This window comes from Octopus sinensis, linkage group LG4 (genome assembly GCF_006345805.1).
Source record: "Octopus sinensis linkage group LG4, ASM634580v1, whole genome shotgun sequence".
NCBI classification, from domain to species: domain Eukaryota; kingdom Metazoa; phylum Mollusca; class Cephalopoda; order Octopoda; family Octopodidae; genus Octopus; species Octopus sinensis.
The window spans coordinates 26214744-26226030 of record NC_043000.1 but is presented as its reverse complement, the minus strand read 5'-3'; the positions used below and the strand labels follow the sequence as shown (position 1 = coordinate 26226030).

The following is an 11287-nucleotide window of genomic DNA, read 5'->3' as shown; positions in this document are numbered from 1 at the left end:
TTAGAAAGCTGGGCTAGAATTAACAGCCTCTTACACATGTCTTCCCATTTCTACGGATCACTCGAAGCTATAATGGTGATTGTTGTTTTCCTATGGCCTCCTTAGCGTTTTGGTTGTGGCTCATATTTTCTACAAAGACTATTTTAGGGTATTTCTTGCGCTTTTATTCCCGCTTTGCATGCTAGTTCTGCTATCTGAGACAACTTTTTTTTTCTAGAATATAACTCACAACAGAGACTGTTTCTTGCTTAAATTAATGTAGCTGAGACAGTTCATATACCAGTAACTTTTAATTTACTTATAAATATTTGAGGAATTTTCCATAGCCTTCTGGTAGCATTGGTAAATCTACTGAGAATCTACTGGAAGTTCTCACAAGACTTCCTTCACCTGTTGTTACCATTTCTTGGCATCTGTCTACAAGTGGCTGGCTGTAGTTATCTTTATACTAACTGTTGTGTAATAGTAATTCACATGATGTCTCAATTTTTTTCCTCATTTTGCTTTTTCAAATACAGCAATTAGGGAAGTTGACAGGCTTATAGTAATGTCCAAATTTTAGGCTACGTTATTCATTGGAATCTAAGATGAAAAGGTTCACATGCTGTTGCGACAAACTAGTTTGATATCTGTCTGTGATGTTCGTATGTATGTGTGTGTGTGTATGCATGTATGTATATATGACACCGCGAGTTATCGTGCGGTCACCTAGCGCAGAAGACCTCGTCTCATGGGCAGATAGTTGTGTTATAATCTTGACAAATATACTACGTAAGAGATGGAAAATCTTTGTAAGAAAACCTATATGAGGTATCTTCAAGTGGGTATGTATATATACACACGCATACACATACATATATATGCTTGTGTGTTGTGTGTGCGCGCGAGCAAGCGATCTACAAGTCAGATAAATATGCACTCGTATATTTGTCAATGAAGTGAGTATATTAACCAAAGTGTACAGAATTTTTTATCAACTACGACTAAGCTTACCAATCGGTTTCGCACTGCGTATTAAACTGGGTGTTATATAACAGCACGGTCAAGTAATATCGCATGCTCGTCACAGCCGGCAGATATGGAAAAATACAGTGACTGCGGTCGTTATTGGAGTAAAAATTCACATCCGGTTGGAGGGTGCTGGGAAATAAGACAGAACGAGGCTTTTATCAAGAATTATGTCCCTTGGCCCCAAAGGCTTCTGATATGTTAGTCCACAAGAATTTACTGAAAATGTGTGTAGATGTTAAGTTTTGGTATTCATGTTGGCTTGGAATGCATGTTGTGGTATTATATGTGTAGGATTTTTTCATGGGAATGTGTCTGCTAGGCAAGTATCTGCACGCTTAATCTCATGTTAGGTCATATGTATGTTTGCATGTTTGTGTATGATTGGGTTAAACTCTTTTCTGGGTTCTCAGGATATGGTGAGGAAAGAGCCGAAGGTAGAGAACTGGTGATAGTGATAATGGGGTTCGTAGATACGATAGAAATATATCTCATTTCATATAGGCAAGTGCTAAAAATCTCACTTTTGCAGCTTAGGTAGATGCCTGGATGCCAAGAGTTTTTAATATAGTTTTTCCCGGCTAAAAACTACCTGCTGTCTCTACTGCTATTAAAATGGGTCTTGCGCTACTTTAAGATTTTCCACATGAAACTTTCCTTCAATGCTTCAACATCTCTCCGAGATATTTTTTTCTACTATAGGCACAAGGCCCAAAATTTTGGGGGAGGGACCAGTCGATTAAATCGACCTCAGTTCGCAAATGGTACTCAATTTATTGACCCCAAGAGGATGAAAGGCAGAGTCGACCTCGGCGGAATTTGAACTCATAGTGTAGCGGCAGGCGAAATACTGCTAAGCATTTTGCCGGATTTTGTTTCTGCGAACTCTCCGAGATATTGAAGGAGGACTTATGGTTATTGAATCTGATCCTAAAAAGCCCTCCTATCGCTCCTTCACACTTCCGCACGTTTGGTTGCTTATTGCAGGTTATGTTTATGCTTGTCATTAGTTATTTTGATTCAGAAACTTAGAGTGGTGCACGTGTCGCACAAGAGGATACGACTATAATCCAGTGACGCACAGATGTCTCATAACGGCCAGCTATCTTGTAACAAGATGAAGCAATCATCATGTACGCATGTATATAAGTATGCATGTGTGTATGATTGTGTGTATACACACACACACACACACACACACATGTATATGTATGTATATATATATATATTATATATATATATATGTGTGTGTGTGTGTATATATATATATACATATATAAATATATATATTATATACATATATGTATGCCTGTAAGTGTGTGTATGTATATGCACGTATGTATATACATTTAGATATACTTGGCGTATTTATTTGTGTATATGTTGTTTTTATATGCATGTATGTATGCATGTATGTATGTATGTATATATGTATGTATATATGTATGTATGTATGTATGTATATACGTACGTACAATGTTAATGTCAGGCCTGAATTTTGCTTAACTGTGTATTTATTGATCTGACAATTTGTCAAACTTATCTACAGAGATAATGTTGATCGTTAACGCAGTTCTTCTAAACATTCTTTTCATCTATTTCTACCGAGTTGTTTAGTTTGATCTTTGTTTTATCTCTCGAGAGTTCGCTTCCATCTGTGTTCTTTTGCTCCTCGGCTCTCTCCACACCTCTCTCTTCCTCCTTCTCTCTCTCTCTCTCTCTCTCTCTTTCTTTCTATGTTCTTTATTTATATATATTTCACTGCTTCACTCAAACTCATACCGTCTCACCCATCTTTCTCACTTACAAACATTAACAAGTTTTCCGCTTTTACATACATTAAAAAAATTTATTGCATTGGGTACTGACTTCTAACAAGCCAATCACTATTTACTGCATTTCTGACAACGAGATTTACAAGGGTGTGACTATAGTTCGCTGCAGAACAAATTTCGCGAAGGACTTTGCTTAAAGAGTATCGTTTCTTATTTACAGATTTCTATTCGTTATTTACACCCCATCACGTGCAGGAAATAAACAAAAAATAAAATCTAATAAAAACGAACATTCAGGGCAACTTTAACCTCCAACCTCGAGATTCTTGAAAAATGTTTGCACTAAGGAAAGTTTATCATGAGACTCTGGTTGAGTAGCCTTCAAGGAAAAGCATACAAACAATCCCATTGTGGAACATGCTCGGGGGGTAATTGAATGATGATACTCTTTTTCAAATCTAACCTTTAACACGTTAACACTTTGTCTCTTTATACCATGCTCACCAAATTCTTCACATTCCATTCAATGTGTGTGTGTGTCTTATATATATAATTTGTTGTAGTAAAGCTTGTTTGCCAACATAATATGATAGTCCTGGTTTAGGACGAATATTGTTGTAATCTATCCCTAGGAGACATCGTCTCCAGCTGGCTATACGACACGATCTATGTCCTTATATTTTTGAACAAGGGAATCTAGCACACACACACCCCCCACTCAGCTCAAAGCAAATATCTGTGTATCGCGATTTCCGAGTTATGTCCGCGATACACAGATATTGTTTTGAGCTGAGTGGGGGTGCTAGATTCCCTTGTTCTAAAATATAAGGACACAGATCGTGTCGTATAGTCAGCTGGGGACGATATTTCCTGGGGCTAAATTACAGCAATATTCGTCCTAAACAAGGACTACTATGTTATGTTGGCAAACAAGCTTTTACTACAAAGTACTGTTACTGAATATCTCACGTTGTGAGATTTAAAAATAGTAATTTTCTAATATAATTTGTTGTTACATATATATATAATTTGTTATGTCTGAGGAGAGTCATACTTCCTTAGTATCTAACACACTCACCGGTTCAGTTTCCAAAATTTTCGTTGCTTTTGCAACCTGGTGAATGACCGTTATCGAAGATGCGTTCCTTTCGTCTGTTGTGCTCATGTGTGTGCGCCAGCTTGCATGTGTGCTTGTGTGTGCACATATGTACCTGTATACATACATTGGAGAGACATCAAGAAGTATCGCGGAGAGAATAAATGACACATGAGGCAATATGATGACAAGAAACAGTCCTCTATACTCGATCAACATGCCGAAGACCGACCAACATGGAGGCACACTGCGCCGACTTGACATCCGCATTTTATCCAAGCACCCGAAGGACCCATCGCTCAGACAAATGTAAGAGTACGTCCTCATAAATGAAACGTCCCCCGTACTCAATCGGAAAGTAGTGATGCCCAAATATCCCAAAAATATACATACACGGTATGCAGATGTCTTTAAAATAAAACTGGATCTCTTCCTGTCAGGTGTCCCAGATGAACCAACTTCACGGCAGGAGGTGCAGATGAGGGCAGCTGCATCGAACTCTCTCATGCACCAAATGGCAGTTGCTAAAAAGCATTCGTGAAGTAAAATCATGTAGCAACACCAAATGGCGGTGCTCCCAGCATAGGCACAGCTCGTGAGCTGAAACTAGATAAAATAAAATAAAATAAAATAAATGGTACATTTGCTAGGAGGCCGTTACGTAGGAAAATTTGTGTGTGTGTGTGTGTGTGTGTCTGTGTGTCTGTTATATACGCACACAAATACATAACTGAGTTCTCAAGATGGTCATTAAGCTCTGCAGTAATTTTGGGAGCTGTACTTTTGTGATCCTTTCTAACAATTCGCGTAAGAGTCCGACGGTCCCTATCTGAAGCTTTTGGTTTTCTTCCAGAGTTTGGTTTTGACGAGGAGGTTTTCCCTCTTTCTCAAAGGCTGTCATTACTTTCGAGACAGCACTTCTTGATACACGAACCTTTTCGGCTGTTTTCGTTACACTAGCGCCTACTAAACGAGCACCAACAATATGACCTCTTTGAAAGTCCGATAGATCTGTCATTTTAATAAATTTTAAATTACCTTTTTCTAATGATATCTGAAAAGAAACAGCTATTTTAGCAAAACATATTAAGCAACACTAATAATAAATAAAAAAAACATAAAAAGAAACAAACTTTTGACGGTTTTATAGATATTTCAAACTTTTGATGCTATGTTGCTAGGTGTTTCCATTATTTTCTCCAACCCTTATTGATCGCTAGCCACTAAACCTTTTTTTTATTTTCTCTCCCTGTTTATTTCTGTGTTCCTTTCTGTCGAAGAGAGTAGGCTCGAAACGTAAAAGACTTTCTCACTTCCCCAGCGTTAAATTAATACATCTGTTTGCTTTTTACACACCTGTCTTCGTCTTGTTTTGTTCGCTTTTTTCTAAAATCCAACTATATATATATATACAATTATATATATATATATATATATATGTTTTTTTGTGCTTTCTTGTTTGGATTAACTATATATATATATATATATATATATATATATATATATATAATATATATATATATATATATATAATATATATATATATATATTATATATATATATATGTATGTATGTATGTATGTATGTATGATGTATGTATGTATGTATGTATGTATGTATGTATGTATGTATGTGTGTGTGTGTTAGTGTGTACGTGTGTGTGTCTTTGTGTCTATGTTTGTCCCTTCCTCTATCACCGATTGACAACTTAACGGTTCAGCCACAGGAACCTATAGAATAAGTACTAGGCAAAATTGCTCCAGTCCACTGAACTGGCAAAATTGAGGAATCCTGTGACGGAGCGGCCACTACCAAATACTACGCTTCAAAAGTAAGTCCTAGCGTCGATTCATTTGACTAAAACCCTTCAAGAGGGTGCTCCAGCACGGCCACAGTCAAATAAAAGAATTTATATAAATGTATGCGCGTGTATATAATAATATGTATATACATATTATTATATACCCGTCGACCCCTGTACTTATTCTTTGTAAGCCTAGTACTTATTCAATCGGTCGCTTATGCTGAACCGCTAAGTTACGGAGACGTAAACACACCAGCATCGGTTGTCAAGCGATGTTAGGGAGACAAACACAGACACACAAACATACACACACACACACACACCACACACACACACATATATATATATATATATATATATATATATATATATATATATATATATATATATATACATATATAATTAATAATAAAATATTAGGGAATAAATCCAAACTTACAGGGAAAAATCAGATTTAGGATTGAATCCAATTTTATAGTAAAATATTATATTATATTAAATTAGAGATAAAACCACTATTAGGCAAATCAAACAATGAAAAACTTAAACCAATACATAAAATTAATTAATTTATATTATTTTAAATATATATCAAAAGTATTAAAAGTTTATCTTTTATTAAACTTTTAATACTTTTGATATATATTAAAATAATAAATATTAATTAATTTTATGTTTTTCATTGTTTGGTTTGCCTAATAGTGTTTTTATCTCTAATTTAATATAATACATACATATATATATATATATATTATATATATATATATATATATATACATATATAAATTAATAATAAAATATTAGGGAATAAATCCAAACTTACAGGGAAAAATCAGATTTAGGATTGAATCCAATTTTATAGTAAAATATTATATTATATTAAATTAGAGATAAAACCACTATTAGGCAAATCAAACAATGAAAAACTTAAACCAATACATAAAATTAATTAATTTATATCATTTTAAATATATATCAAAAGTTTATCTTTTATTAAACTTTTAATACTTTTGATATATATTTAAAATAATAAATATTAATTAATTTTATGTTTTTCATTGTTTGGTTTGCCTAATAGTGTTTTTATCTCTAATTTAATATAATACATACATATATATATATATATATATATATATATATATATATATATATACGATGAGCTTCTTTCAGTTTCCGTCTACGAAATCCACTCACGAGACAAGGCTTTGGTTGGCCCGAGGCTGTAGTAGAAGACACTTGCCCAAGTGGGACTTAAACCCGAAACCATGTAATTCGTGAGCAAGCTACTTACCACACATATGCCAATATGTATACATATTGTATTTTTGAACTTTTATATTCTTAAAACATATATTCTTCAGATCCGTTGAAAAAAAATTTTTTGGGGCTCTCAGATGAATAAAGCATCCCAAAAAGGTTAGAGCTGTCTTCACCTCACGGCATACAAAATTCACTTTATAATTTTCGACGACGCATGCTGCTCAATGTTTTCCTACAACTCTTTTTATTCTAATTCTTTTTTATGACAGTATCGCATAATTCAAGTAACGGGTGTGTATGTAGGGGCTCCATTTTTGTTCTGCACGTTCGTTTGAAGCATTACTATATTAAGTATCATTTCAGAAATGTAAATATTCATTAGGGTGAATCCAGAGGATCTGAAATGACTCTTAATAATGAATTTTTCACACAGAATATTAACGATGTTTTTAGAGGAGAAACTAGTTTTACTAATAGGATGTTTGCATGATTATTATCATAATGTGAATGCATAGAAAAATTTATTGATGCATAATTCCCAAGTGAAAGTAGCCGTTGCATTTCATACATAAATACGCACATACGCACAAAGATATACATATATACATATACAATAAGCGTGTGTATAGATGTCTCAAAATGAGTCAGAATAAAGAGACACTCATAAATTGGTTAACAGAGTGAGTATATTATTATGAATAAAATACAACATGATATTTTCCCTTCATCAGAACGGTGTTATTCCAGGAATTGAGATAACCCCCTTATCATCGGGAAAGTGCATGAGGAATAGTCTTGCGACGCTGCTGTTCTGCACTGTAATGAGGCCCTGGCCACCGGTGGTTTTTAATATAAGATCAAGTTTATGCCTGGCCCTTATTTTTCCAAAGTCATAGTTATATGGGTGGCACACACATTGTCCCTGAACGTAAAACTTATTGTAGGAAGGATCCTTCTTAGATTAGTCGATAAACACTTCCCCCAAACACATATATACAGGAAATATTTAATAGACACACATTTTGGGTGTCTCTTCTAACTGTACCCCTAGCATAAAGAAAATATTACAAAGTAGATAAAGGCCTGAAACAAAGGCAGGCTGTTTATGCAGAGATAACACTACATGTTGACTAAGGAAATTCAGAAACCGCTGTGTATGAGGTGTATGTGACGTCGGACGAGCCGAATGGAGTGACCGACGTCCAAAAATATGTATGCGCCTCAGAAGGTGCCTTTAAACTAGTTTCCCTTATCAAATTTCATTATGAATTATATATAGAAAGAGGAGAAAAACACTGTGGGTTCTGAAATTAACAGGATAATACCGGCAAATGGTAATAAACCTTACATAAACAACAATAGGAGGTACAGGCGTTGCTTGACTGAGAAAAGGATCATAATAGAGAACTCTTTTTACCCGGTCTCCTATATTAACTGTAAGATTAGTGTTTTCTGATTCTGTCCTCATGAACGTAGCGAAGCCTCAGTACACTGATCGATCGCACAATGAATACAAGCATTGAGGAAGCCTCGCTGGGTCTTTCCCAGCATCAAAATCTGAGGAACTAGTACAAGATTTATCACACCTTACTGTGACATGTATACGTACATACAAACATATATTTAGTCGAACACATATGGTGTTAAAATTAACCTTCCTCATCTCGGCTCCAACCTACCCTAAAAGCAAATATCCCTCATATGGAGGTGGCCTTCCTCGCTCCCAATCTAAAAGGCGTAAATTCCAATGAATTAATAAAAAAAAAAGAATTTATCTCTTGGTTCTGAAGCGAACAATTTCGTTCTAGTTTTAAAATAGCTGACCGCTGACTTGATTCAACACTTTCAGACGTCCGGTAGTAAAGCCATACAATTCTTTTGAGCCTTTTTCTGATTATTAATGGGTCCAAGTCAACTCTTGGTACGAAACCGATTGGTGAAGATGTTGATGTTAGAATATGATAATGGATTTTATTTCTGTTGTTGTTGTCATTAGTAAGGAGGAGGAGGAGGAGGAGGAAGGAGAAGAAGAAGAGAAAAAGAGGACGACGACGACGACGAAGAGGAGGATGAAGAAGAGGAGGACGAAGAGGATTAATACGACGATGACGACGATGACGACGAAGAAGAGGAGGACGACGACGACGACGAGGGTGACGAAGAGAAGGAGGACGAGGAAGAGGACGAGGAGGAAGACGAGGAGGAGGTCAACGAGGACGAGGAGGTGGATAAGGAGGAGGACGACGAGGACGAAGAGGAGGACTTAATGGTGGTGGGCAAGGTAAACCATATGTGTTCTATGATTGATGCTTCGTGCCCATTTGACCCACGAATAGTTAAAAAAGAAGACGTAAAAATAGACATGTACAATCCTCTTAAATACGAGATAGGTCGGCAGCGAAAAATTAAAAGGATGAAGTTAGTGCCAATTATTATTGGATCACTGGGGATAGTATCAAAAGGTATTAAGAGGATAGTATCAAAAGGTATTAAGGCGGCGAGCTGGCAGAAACGTTAGCACGCCGGGCGAAATGCTTAGCGGTATTTCGTCTGCGTTACGTTGTGAGTTCAAATTCCGCCGAGGTCGACTTTGCCTTTCATCATTTCGAGGTCGATAAATTAAGTACCAGTTACGCACTGGGGTCGATGTAATCGACTTAATACCTATGTCTGTCCTTGTTTGTCCCCTCTGTGTTTAGCCCCTTGTGCATAATAAAGAAATAGGTATTAAGAGGAATATAAAGGAAATGGAGATATATAAAAGAAAATGAAGCTGTTGCAATAAGTTTACCGTTTACCAGGAAAGTATTAGATAGTTAAAGAGAACAAATAGCATGATACCATAGGCTGCAGGTAGCAAGCCTGCTATTCATGCAAGACTTTGGGTGTTCCAACAAAACCTGAGTTAAAAGAGTAACTATAACAATAAAGATGTGAACTGTTGCCATACCTGGCAACGAGTACCCACCACCAAGGAAATCCAATACAGATATCGAAACCACCCGGTCTGGTGGTCTTAAGGCTTCAATGGTTGCAGGAGTTATCTCCCGCTTGCAATAAATATCAGGTGTGACAAGCACACTGAATAAACCAGCTGGAGATGTCTTCCTGGGGTTAAATGGCAGTATTGTCGTCTCTTAGAGGACAGCCACATTAAATTAGCCATTAGCAATACGTTTTGGTTCGTACACAGCCTCTGTCTCGAACAGAGATTCACTAACGAACTAGTTTTCTATATACATACACACACACATATGTATGTATGTATGTATGTATGTATGTATGTATGTATGTATGTATGTAAGAGAACAAAGTGTACGTACGCCGCTATATATATATATATATATATATATATATATATATATATATATATATATATATATATATATATATTATCATTAATTAAAGTCTTAGGGTAGCAAGAATTTTTCTATGAATATTCTTGCTACCCTAAGATTTTAATTAATGATAAAATGTCTTTTGGCTAATTCTGGAAGAAAATCGGCAATTTATTTTTTTAGTGCTGAGTTCCGCTTCTACGCGGTAGATTCGAAAAATTAGAACCTATAGACACGTGGCGGGTTATTTATCGCTTCGTGCCTATGTGTTCAGTCCTGGCAACCTACTGAAGAAGCAGCGCCAGATATAGGCTGAAGTTATTTTATTTCAGTCTGTATTTAAGTCTGCAGAAACCTTGTAGGGTCTAGGATTAAGGTAAAAGTTTTATTTTCCAATCACTTTCGGAATTACAACAATTGGTGGCTTGGAGTTTTAACTGCTCTTTCTAGCGAGTCAGATATCCTTTTCTTCGGGTATCTCTTTTGTATATATATATATATAAATACAAAATGGGACAAGAACATCCGGACAACTAGGTGATACAAAAAGGGACAACAAAACATCCAGATAGACGATACAAAAAACACGGACGGGTCATTCAAAGCCTTTAATCTTCAGTCGAGAACCGGATCATCCTCGCAATTTCAGCTGATTAATCTTGAGATTGCTCCAATCTGGCCAGACCCAAGGAAAAACTAAGCTAAGAGCATTAGATTCCTTTGAAAGAAGCATCGAATGTATACGAAACAAGACGGAAAAATGGACGATGTTACACGAATATAAATACGTATATGAATTTAGAAATATATTAAGTATGTACGTATGTATTCTAAATATATTTCCGTATTGGTATTTGTCTCCCACCATTTGACAACCGGTGTTGGTTTGTATATATCCCCGAAATTTAGTGCTTCAGCAAAAAGAGATGCCACAGAATTAGTATTGAAGTCAATTTGCTTGATTAAAAACCTTTCAAGGCAGTGACCTTTTATGGTCGCAATCCAA

General features: G+C 35.8%; 1 long non-coding RNA gene across 1 annotated transcript; it reads right to left on the bottom strand.

The window, feature by feature from the left end:
- Positions 1-403: 403 nt before the first annotated feature.
- On the bottom strand, positions 404-9824 carry LOC118763310. The gene is made up of 4 exons (XR_004999059.1): positions 9742-9824; positions 9312-9317; positions 2105-2110; positions 404-413 (listed from the first exon to the last, which is right to left on the bottom strand). It is a non-coding gene; the product is annotated as an uncharacterized LOC118763310 (long non-coding RNA).
- Positions 9825-11287: the final 1463 nt, after the last annotated feature.